Source organism: Pelodiscus sinensis, chromosome 5 (genome assembly GCF_049634645.1).
Source record: "Pelodiscus sinensis isolate JC-2024 chromosome 5, ASM4963464v1, whole genome shotgun sequence".
Lineage (NCBI taxonomy): Eukaryota > Metazoa > Chordata > Testudines > Trionychidae > Pelodiscus > Pelodiscus sinensis.
In genome coordinates this window covers 41,683,735-41,693,831 of record NC_134715.1, presented here as the reverse complement: position 1 = coordinate 41,693,831, position 10,097 = coordinate 41,683,735, and the positions used below count along the sequence as shown (strand labels likewise).

Here is a 10,097-nt window from a genome sequence, read left to right as displayed (position 1 = left end):
AAAAAATGGTCTGATAAAAATGGCTCAAACATTGTATAGGACGTGGAACTTTTAAGAATGATCAGAAATCAATTTCATACAATGAATTTCAAAGTGAATTGTGCAGAGCCTAAGAAAGCTATAAAAGTAGCTGATATTTCTAATCTAACTCCCTAAGACCTTCTATGGGTAGGTGTGGGGTGTCTGCCAAAATTGTGGCCGAGTTGTCCAGCTGGGCTGATTGAAAGACAGGGGCTCAGTCTGGGTTAGAATATAGCCGGTGCAGTGTCTTCAAATAAAAAACTCAGGCCATAAAGCAAACCCTTCCATTGAGATGTGTTCATGAGCTGTCAAGCCAACAAAAATGTTTGGAATTACATTTTCAAAAAAATTCAAACATGCATGTGCCCTCATTTCTCCCAAAACAGGGCTCTCTATGGGCAAGGACATCCCATGCAGAACAAATGGGAAGAATCTAAATGTGTGAAAAACAGGAATTGCCCCTTCTACAAATTGTATCTGCAGAAACTAATGACAAGCCCAAAGACAAGGCAGTAAGTCTAGCCCAGCTATATGCTGCACGCACAGAATGCCATTTGATTTGGAGCACATATTTGGGGGTGCAGACAATTCAGAGAATATGAAATTTGGTCGCTAGTACACTTGGTCTGGCTTGCTTCTGAATTTGAGCTCGCATGCACTCCCAGTCATTTCCAGGTAGGTGAAGGTGGGAGCTTACAGTGCAAAAGAAATCTCAGTACCTCAGATGTAGATTCTGCTGTCTTTGTGCACAGCTGCATGACTGTTTGTGTGGGAATTTGATCCCTGTACTCAAGGGCTATAGCGTATCATGCATGATCCAGGACACTTCTGTTGAAGGGTCATCTCCAGTGTTCCCTCTAAGCTGCACAGCAGCACAACTTCACAGGTGATGAATCAGGTCTGCCCAGTCAGTCAGCTCCATGCAAGGAGCCCTGAGCCTCTGACTGGGCAGGGCTGATTCATCAGCTGTGCTGCCCCACAGCTTAGAGGGAACGCTGGTCATCTTACCATCAGTGGCCTCCACTAAATATACAGAGCCTATAAAGATAACGAGGCTCTGCTGCACAATGGGAAGTGTGTTGGACTTCTAAGACCCCTGGAAAAGACAATCCCACTTCAAAGCATATCTCCTTTAAGAATAGCTACAACTTATAAATATCACCTGATTAAAATGGGAATAGGGGAGTCAATTGCCTGAAGCACGTGACTACCACCTAAAGATTAAAGAAGAAGTGTTCTGAACTCCGTCAATGAAAAGCTGGAGCCAGAGGAAAGACCTCCTTCTGGTAAGATTGGAACAAGGCTGACATAGGGATGCCTGCTGGGATTCAAACGGAGCCCCAAGAAGGACAGCTATGGAGACCAAGGGAAGAAGTCTGAGCACAGGGAAAGGGATAGGAATTATCCAAGAAGTAGGCCTCTCCAAGGCCTGGTCTACACTAGAATCTTATTCCGAAATAACCTTCCTCCCCAAATTCAAATTAGTAAGCGGTGCATCAATGCTCCCGAGCCTGTTATTCTGAAATAAGGGGTCATGGAATTCAAACTCTGGAGTGCTGCTTTTCATGAGAATAATGCTAATTCCAAACTTGTAAAGTCCGAAATAACATCAGCGTGAGCGCTCCAGTACAGCTTTTTGAACTTATTGGCCTCCAGGAGGCCTCACATAGCTCTCCAGAGTGTTTGCTGGCGCTCTGAGTCCAAGGTAGCCACTCCACGTTAATGGAGCCTGCCTTGGACTAATTCTGATGCTTCCCCATACTGCAGACATGCACGTTCAAATCTGTTAAATTGGGAGTTCAGAATTCGAATTTAGTAATTTTGAAATAATTTCCTAGGGTAGACATGGCTCAACTGACACCATGGATTTCCCTTGCTCAGAAGGAATTGGAGAACTGAGGGAGCCAGAGCTTGAACCAGGGTCTATTGAAAGCCCCGAAGCAAATGGGCTTTGATGCTGGAAAGGTTGAGGGAATTGTATTTATTGTGTGAGAGCTTAATGATTCAGCCCATAAGAGACAGAAAGTTATTTTGTGGCTGTGTGATAGGAGAACCAAGAATGAGAGAAACTGAATTGGGGTGATTGCAGTGGAAGTGTCGTGCTCTGGGTTTGCACCAGGCTCTCTGTTAGCATCTTACAAATGTCATAAGTCAACATAGTTATTCAGGGAAAAAAAATCTGGTGGAGTTCATACAGCTACAAACGTTCAGCGCTATGATTTTACAGAGGTCCCTGGGGGAAAGGATGAAATAAAAAGAGCCACTTCCCCAGTATTCAGTGCTGTTAGACACACCTACCAGTAAAAAATGTGTGAGACAGGATTAGATGTTCCAAGAAATGTTCCTTCATGCCATTTCTGAAAATTACATATGTTGGAGATGCTTACTTGTGAGCGTCTGTTTTGGACTGATAAAGTGAGAGTGAATGAAACCAAACAGCTACAAAATGCAGAACAGAAAGCAGTTATGTATATATCAATGGTTATTTGGTGTCATAAAATGCTACCTTTACCGTATGCAATACTATTTAAGGACCTGGTTCTGCAAATAATCATTACTACTTACTCATGTGCAAAGTCCAGCTGAAGTCAGAACACAAGCTTGGAATTTCGTCTCCATCAACATTTGCAGGATGGCATTCTTTACATGTACAATTTCATAAGAGATTCAAGTATCAGACTTACATGGAAAATTGGAGCAAAAATGCTAATAATCATTACATTTCTTACACATGACACTTTCAAATATATAAGGTACAAATATTTATGTAAATTACTGAACAAAGTGTGAGATGTATTAGGTGATGGGTCTAACCTTGTATTCCTGGCACACTTCAGCTCCTATGCAGTAAAACACTTGAACATGTACTTAATTTTAAGCACAAAATAAGCAGTCCTATTGTAATCAAAATGGCTAATTGTGGGTTAGACTGCAAGCCCCTTATTCTCACTGGTAAGAAGTTAGCCACACAAGTAGCCTCTAGTGCCTTCACTGGAATTATTCATGAGAGTAAATGTTCAGAATAACAGGATCACAAATAGATTGTGTGCCCAAAATTAAGCACATTCTTGTTATTTGTAGGATTTAGGGCCTTACAGATCCCTCTGATGTCCCTGGGCTTTTGTGACAGGCAGGTTATTCAGCAGGAGGTGGCTTGGGTTATAATACTCATAAACTTGGAAACAAAATACATAACTGAAATGTGCATTTAGGTGTAAAGAACACAAGACCCCCTTACATGAGTGTGTTGTCTAAGCTAAAAGCTCCAATTCTGAAAAGGAAATTGTGCGGAGGGACCCCGTGTTCCTATGAATCTCTTGCAGGAAAGGGATTTCAATAATGTGTAAATCCACCTCATGTCTTTATTGCTATTGTTTCCTCAAAAAGAACCCATGCCACTGAATAGTGGAAAGTATCACCTCTGTCTGTGTTGTGCCAGTGTGTAATGATGGTTAATGAACAAACCTAGGTAACATGAATCTGTGGTCACAGCACTCTCTCATGATCAGAACCTCTTCCTGGGAGAAACAGGCTTCTCTAGCATATAAAATAACTATTGGCAGCATTCAACTGCTCTCTTGGTGTTGAGGCCATAGCTCTGCAGTGAGATATCTTGGCACATGGGTCTGTATTTTGTTAAATGTAGTGGAGGACACCCGACAGTCAGAACTCAACTGCCTGCTTCCAGAGAAAGGCGCCTTCTAAGCTGTGCAGTAGGACGGTCCCACAGCTGCTTAACGAGCCCAGCCCAACCAGGGGCTCAGGGGTCCACACACAGAGCTGCCAGGCTGGGGGAGGGGCACTTGTACCTTAGCGATAGCAGCGGCTCCCTGCTGAGGACAGAGCAGTGAGTCTCTCCCAGCCGATAGGGACACGTCCCCTCCCAAATGACTGGCAGAGACTCATCACTCAGCAGGGAGCTGCTACTGTAGCTGAGGGAGAAGTGCCCCTTCTCTAGCCAGGCAGCTGCATGCGTGGAGCCCTGAGCCTCTGGCTGGGCAGGAGTTCATTAGGAAGCTGCAAGGCCATGCTACTGCACAGCTTAGAGGGAACCTTGATTTAGAGTTCTAGAATCTAGATCATTATAAGTAAATGAGCATTCTCCCCTTTTTAATAATAGTGGTCAGATGTTTCAGACTAAGGAACCTAATATTGGGAACAAAGTTTGAAAATGTGAGCCACAGTGTATGTATTGATGTTAAATATTAAGTACTAACATTAATACCAGGCACCGATTTCATTAGTATTTTTAAATACTTTCACTGTCAAATTCTGTTTAGACATAAGAAGTGAACATACAAATAACTAAGTAGTACATACATTGGGATCCACTTTCATTTTAGTATATTTGATTCAAGATAACTTCTGTGAAACCGGTATTCAAGACCACTCTTATTAGGAAACTTCCTGACTTAATAGACAGCTCCAAAACATCGACAGATCTAATGGGATAAGTACTGCACAGGTTTCATTAGAAGATCGCCACAAGTTATTTTTGTTGCCCAAGTGGTCTGTTAAAAAGGTTTTGCTATAGTTAACATAAATGTCAATCAAATCATCCAGATAATTTCAAGTCTGCACTAAATCTATAGCTAGTTAATTTCCAACAGCTGGATGGTTTTAAAATTTATTACAGCTTAATTATTTCCTTTTTATGAATTTAGAAAACATCAAAATATAAGTGAAAAGAAAACAGAGAAATAAAATATGTATCCAAACACACGGGAATACAGGAAGACAAAAAGAAGTAAACTGCTCACTCACGTTTATACGTTACAGAATTTCCAATTACAGTGCAGTGGTATCCACAAACTATTTCAACAACTATTTGTTGAGATAGTCTCTAGTGTAAGATGTTCATGCCCACTGTTCCATGACAAAAATCTTTCCTCGCATTGAGACATCATGGCCACAAGCACACGTTATTGGATAAACATAAGTTCCCCTTTTTGAACCAGATTCAATTCATGCAGGCCATCAGGCCTTCCCAAGGAAATACTGATCCATGTCACTGCATGGTCTTTTTTGAGTCATTGCTTCTCATAACATCCTCCAGGAAGAAAGTTTGGGGGCAGAGTGGAATGCTCAGGAGAGACATAGACATTTCTTCATGTAGAGACTGTGGACGCCTGGGGGGAAATAAAACTGCTTTTTGTGGATCTCAGCATGTGTTCCTTCTAAAGTCTAAACTAACCCCACCACACAGATAGCACAGTAGTCTTGGCATTCACCTGCTATCCACTATGCTTCCTGCATAGTTTATCAAACCATAGTTTATCTCTGCTTAGAGCAGCCCTAATATAAGAAAAAAGTCCAATAGAAATTGTTTCTTGACTATCGAGCATAGATACCATGTAGGGGCCACAGAGATCGATTGGGGGTGGGGGATAAGAGGGCTGGTGCTTATGCAGTAGGGTGCTACCATATAAACCTTCCTCTATGTGTGGGACCGTTCTGCATCTCCTTTCTTCCAAGTGATTTTTATTTTGCTTTGTTTATTCATATTTTTCCTCTATCTCAGAGCAATATATTTAAAAGGAATATAACCCTGCTGCATTTCTAACACTCCTGCTTCATTGTCTCATAGTGCAAAGTACTGTAGATTCACATCTCCACAAGCAATAAACACAATATGTGAGAGTTATTGTCTAGCCATCTTCCTCCACTTTCAGCAGGCTCCCCACAGCTGTGAAAAATGCACCATACTATATTCCATCCAGGCAGCCACACTGAGTGTCCCCTTGAACACCTCTTACCCCTAGCACCAACTCCTATAATGCTTGCTCTGACAATTTTCCTTTGCTCAGTCAACCTGCATGTCCCACAAACTCAATTTTTTATCATCTGATCCTCCTGATGATATCAGGTATCATCCCAATTATGCTGTAAATTTAGGTAATTACCTCTTTGTGATGTGGGAGATATAGCCAATTGCAGCAATTGCCCAAAGCATTTCAAGTCAAAGACGGAAAGCCTCTTAATGTCCTGCTTCCTTAGCATCCATGTCTCACAGGCATATAGCAAAAGGTTAACCAGGAAAGGCTGCAGCAGTTTCATTTTACACTTCATGGTAATACCTTCGTTTCTCCAAAAGTCGCTGTTTCAAAAAGTCCCATTCTATGTTAGATCTCTAACTGATGTTTTGAGTCCCTTGCAGTCATGTCACTTGCATATTTGAAGTGTAAATGAACTCCAGTGCTGCCTGAGATTTGGTTGGGCATATCATTGCCTTTTCAACAGACTTAGTCATCAGTGTTGCCTTGTCTTTTCATGTGATATCTGTAGACCAACTTCACCCAACCCAAGTTCACGGCTTCTACCACTAATCTTTCAAGAAATGTTTTCAAGGAGCCAGATGAGCAAAAATATTTCCAGCTGAGGGGGTTGAATCGTGTACCTTTGAAATCAAGCAAAATTACGTGAAATAAAATTGATCATAAAGGTCATATGCCCTGGTTTTGCTGTGCTTTTATATTACAGGGCTGGGGGTCTCCACTCTTACTGTGGAATTTTGCCAAGAATTGTTCTAGGCTTCCTATTTTAATAATGACCATAGTAGCAGATCTGGAAATAGGATGTTCTCTGTCAGATAAAGGACACTCATTGTTATTTGGACATCCTGTCACTGGGAACTTGACTGAGATTATTGTCCAGCAGACTGTAGCATCAGAATTGGGCACTGAGGTGGGTTGGATTTGGTAATCAAGAGGCAAAAGATGCCTAATCTCACTGTCAGTTTCCTCAGCCCTCCCATTTAAGACACAGCAAACAGCCCAGAAGAAAATACGAAGTTCCCTAGATCAGAAGCCTTTAGATCACCCAGAGCTTGGGAACTGAGAGGAAGCTGGTTTCCTAAGCAAGAGGTCAGCAAACGCCCCAACCATCCAGCAGTGGAAACCTGGTCATATTGAAATAAATGGGAATTTTGCTACTGACTTCACTAGTGTCACCATTTCCCCTTAAGAGTCCAGTGCTGAAGCCAGTCCCATTATAGGGCAGCCAGAGAAAAGCGTATAAATACAAGATTCCCAGGCCCTAGGACTCAACTGCTGCCGTGTGGTTTGTCCCCAGTCCCAACAGCTAGCCCGATTCCCATCTTTGCTCTTAAAACTTTGGACGTCTCACGCTGCCAGTACTAAAATGTTCTTGGCATCATTAAACATTATAAATGGCAATTTCCTAATGCAAAAAGTGTTGCAACCAACACAGGGGAATTCTTGATTAGATCCTCTACTAACAGATAGAAAGGAACTGATCACAGAACTAAAAATTAATACAGGTTGGACCTCCCTGGTCTGGTACCCTCAGGACATGAGTGGTCCCGAACCATGGACTTTGCCAGACCAGGGGAGGTCAAGGATCCCTACCTAGCTGTCAGCTCTGCTCTCCCACCAGCCCAGTTGCCCCCAGCCCTGCCGGAGCGGCACTCCTGGACACCATCCCCATTGCCTGCAGCCCCAGCAGGACTGTCCTCCTCGCCATCAGCCCCAGGTGAGGCTGTGCATTTCATCATACTGACCTGATGTTGCTGGAGCTGCACTCCCCTTTGCCAACCCAGACTCTGAACCTGACCAACCGAGGCTCTCTGGTCCAGCAATATCCATGGTCCTGCCAGACCACAGATGCTGCCGGACCAGAGAGTCCCAGATTTTAGAGGTAGTTTCAGTACGGTGATTTTTATCACTTTTATAATGTGGAAGCAGAATACATTTCAGGGGCTCACTGGACCATTAAAGCTGATTTTCAATAAGTTTTGAAGCATTGGGAAAGCACCAGAAGAAAGATAATGTGGTACCAATTTTTAAAGACAGTAAATGGGATGACCAGGGTAATTATGGCCTATCAGCCTGACAAATCCAGGGAAGGATAACAGAGTGGCTAATAGGCAATAAACAGTTAGAGGAGGATAATGTAATTAAAGCTAGTTGACATGGGTTTATGGATCTACCTTGATTTTTAAATGAATTTACAAATTTGGTTGATCTAATAATAGTATTAACTAGGGTTGTCGTTATTAATCACGTGATTAAATTTTTTTTATCGTGATTAATTGTACGATTAATCGCGTGTAACTCCCCTTTGAAATGCCGCGGCGGTGTTTCAATGGGGCAGTGCTGCATGGAGCACAGGATCAGCTGGAGTCTACAGTTGACCCCGGGCTCCATGCAGGGCTGCCCCTGGGAAGTGCCATGGTGGCATTTCAAAGGGGCAGCACAAGGCAGAGCCTGGAGTCAGCTGGAGTCCCCAGCTGACCCCGGGCTCCATGCAGCGCTGCACCTTTAAGATGCTGGAGCAGCACTTCAAGGGGGCAGCGCAAATGGAGCCGGGGATCAGCTGGGGACTCCAGTTCTGGTGCCCACAATTCAAGAAGATTGTTGATAAATTGGAGAAGAGAGCCATGAGAATGATAAAAGGATTAGAAACCCTGCCTTGTAGGTATAGACTCAAAAAGAGTAATCTATTTAGTATAACAAAGAAAAGGTTAAGGGGTGACTTGATTATAGTCTGTAAGTATCCTCACGAGGAATAGCTAATGACTTTTCCTGTCTAGGAGAGAAAGGTATTACGTGTTCCAATGGCTGGAAGTTGAAGCTAGACAAATTCAACCTGAATATAAGCAGTACATTTTTAACGGAATAATTAAACACTGGAACAATTTGGTGGATTTTCCACCACTCAACATTTTTAAATCAAGTTTGGATCTTCTTCCAAAAGATCTGCCCTGGGATTATTGGAGCGAGGGTGGGGTTGTTCTGTGGCCTGTGTTTTGCAGGAGGTCAGAGGAGGTGATCACAATGGTTCCTCCTGGCATTGGAATCTCTCATTCTAAGAAATAATCTTGTTTGAGGACAGTGGGGAGATTAGGTGCCACCAGGATACCACTTATGGGATATGATACAATGATGAATGTTCAATGGTTGCTGTACAGACAGTAGGAAGCTATAAAGCTATAAAAAGGACACAATAGTGAAGGGAAACCTATAAAACAGTAATGATTGTCAGGCCCTATAATAAAATGAGATTGTGCAGATGGATTTGGGAGTCCTTTTTGGACAACATACAAAGGGAAAAACAAACATGACTGTAGGTGATTTGGAGTAGTGGAATGACCTCTAGTGGTAGACGTGTAATGGAAAAAAATTAAAAAACAACAATGGTCCTGTAGCACCTTAGATCCTAACCAAATATATATATAAATCGTATCACGAGCTTTCTGAAGATATTTGTCATCTGAAGAAGTGGGCTGTGCTCATGAAAGCTTATGATACTATCTATATATTTTGGTTAGTCTCTAAAGTGCTGCACCATTGTTCTAGTTTTTCTTTTTAGTTACAGACTAACACGGCTACTCCTCTGAGACTTTTAGACCTATAATGAGATATTTACTACCGAGAAAAGTGTTAACCATTCCCCTTTGAAACTGTACTGCATATAGCTGTGTAATGGCAAGGCAGATTTCTATGTACCACACCTTTAAGAGTAAAGTGAGCCCCTCACAGCGATGCTTGTCCATGACCTTTGCACTCTAATACTCCCTGTGGGGCAGGTTAAGAGAGCTACTATTACAGAATGAGTCATACAAACTGCTCTTTTGATCTCTTCTTCATAAGACTTTACACAGTCCTCCTCCCTCCCCCCCGCCAATAGTTAGCTATGAAATTTCATGGATATCTACGCTGAGTTTCCTCAGAATCTTTCTGCTAGAAGAGCAGGGTTTGCCCCACTATGAAAGTAGCAGCCCCAGAAATCGGGCAGGAATTGGGCAAAAATTTAGCCCCAGAAATTGGGCAAAAATTTAGCCCCAGAAATTTAAGGTATCTTGGGACAACCACAGAAGTAGCTACACAAAGCTGAGGCTTTCTGCCCTGTGCCTTCAATTTCCGTCTTCCCTTTGTGTGGGAGGTGGCTTGTAGCATGCAGAGGAAATTATGCCCAGTTTGACTCTTAGGTGGATTCTCACTTTGAAATCCACCCAGAACTGAGTAGGTTCAGGAAGTGAAGTCATTCTTTCCCTCTCTGCTGGCCCCAGTTTACATATGGCTTTCAAGAGAGCTGAAGAGCAGGAGAAAAATGCA

At 42.6% G+C, this 10,097-nt stretch overlaps 1 long non-coding RNA gene across 1 annotated transcript in view; it reads right to left on the bottom strand.

Annotated features, from left to right (window-relative positions):
• Positions 1-4,356: 4,356 nt before the first annotated feature.
• LOC142829417 (uncharacterized) overlaps positions 4,357-10,097 on the bottom strand; it is a 94,083-nt gene continuing 88,342 nt past the window's right edge. Inside the window, exon 3 of the long non-coding RNA XR_012903817.1 lies at positions 4,357-6,418. This is a non-coding gene — a long non-coding RNA (uncharacterized LOC142829417). The remainder of the gene's footprint in view (positions 6,419-10,097) is intronic.